Source organism: Galeopterus variegatus, unplaced genomic scaffold (genome assembly GCF_000696425.1).
Source record: "Galeopterus variegatus unplaced genomic scaffold, G_variegatus-3.0.2 Scaffold3710, whole genome shotgun sequence".
NCBI classification, from domain to species: domain Eukaryota; kingdom Metazoa; phylum Chordata; class Mammalia; order Dermoptera; family Cynocephalidae; genus Galeopterus; species Galeopterus variegatus.
In genome coordinates this window covers 168,254-169,738 of record NW_007729821.1, presented here as the reverse complement: position 1 = coordinate 169,738, position 1,485 = coordinate 168,254, and the positions used below count along the sequence as shown (strand labels likewise).

At 37.9% G+C, this 1,485-nt stretch overlaps 1 protein-coding gene across 1 annotated transcript in view; it reads right to left on the bottom strand.

Moving 5' to 3' along the window:
* PDE11A (phosphodiesterase 11A) overlaps positions 1-1,485 on the bottom strand; it is a 191,541-nt gene that overhangs the window by 37,523 nt on the left and 152,533 nt on the right. The window lies entirely within an intron of this gene.

Here is a 1,485-nt window from a genome sequence, read left to right as displayed (position 1 = left end):
TTTTATTTGCTGACTCATTGCTTCTAGTATTAATGCTCTAGCCACGGTCCAGATTAGCCAGAGTCCAGATTAGCCTTCGTCTTCATAAAGTTACTCTGATGACTTCTAGGGCCATGATATCTGAGGGGGCTCCAGGATGATTTTCTTCCTAAATAGCAAAACATAATGGCCATAGCAGGTGTCAACTCTGGGTGAATACATTTCCAGACATTTCTGGAAAAGGACTAATGAGGGTCAATCCTGCCAAGGCAGCCGGACCTCTCCTGAGGAGATGGTCATCAGCTGTGTTGAGCAGCCTTTTGTGAGGGAGTTGCATTTAAAGCTGTGCTTCCAACATGAAGTTTATTGCATTTCTGTCTTCAGAGAACATCTTACCTGAGCATAGAGATACAGGTTCCTTAGTGCTGGGCCACTGCACCCGCCAGCTAACTGACGCTAGTAATTTACTCATATTTTTTCATTTAATTAAATGACCTGTGATATTGCTGCATTGTAAACCCTTCAGAGTATGCCTCTGACACAGTTTTTAAAAGTGGAAAAAAGCTTTTATTTAAAAGCATATATACAACTGAGAGAAATTTGGCTTGTACTAGGTTTTACATATTAACTATATGTATCCCAATCTAATATCTTTATTTTTATAACCAAATTTGGTGATATCACCAAAAAAGAATAAAGGTTTCTGAAAACTGTATAAATAGACATTACTTTGGAAACAAATAATTGATGTGTGTTTCAATCTATGTAGTCTTCTGACCTTTTGTAGGTAAGCAACCAATTAAGAATAGTCAAAATTAGTAAAACTGCGAGTTCTGACTTCAAACAGGTAGATATATTCAAGATAGGAGATAGTTCTGATGCTTTTCCTTGCTTTTAAATGCCAGCAAATCAGGGTGTCTTAAAACTTGAAGATCTTGTAAATACCTCCAAATGTTCAAGACTCAGTTGAATTGAATCCTCATAAACAGACATTCTTGACAATGGACACAGGCCTTGAACTTCATCTACTGTGCTGTGCCAGGCCTTAAAATACTTTGTACCTCCCTCAGAGTTGTTGGGTTATATGTTTTTAGCTAATCATTCATTAGGAATAAAGAGGCCGCCCCCTTCATGAGGGTCATGACATTTATGTCTTCATATCCTGATGCATAAAAACAGCATTATTTTGAGCCTAGAGAAAGCATTCTCAAATAATAATTGAATGGGTGAGTCTAGTGTAAATAGCATCCCAATCACGAGACCCTAGTTCCCCAGGTGAAACTGTTTATTTTGCAAACAAAAGAAACAGATTTGAAATGATTTGCTTTTGGGATTTGGAAAAGTTTGAAATTAGAAAATAAAATCTATCTCCTCACGGCTAGACAGCTTTCCTTAATTCTTTGGTGTACAGTATTTCTCTTTCAAAGTAGGCATGTATGAAACGCCAGCACTGGCCTCTGAATTATTCAAACTCCACTGTGCACACCCTCCCTGGTGCCTACTTCT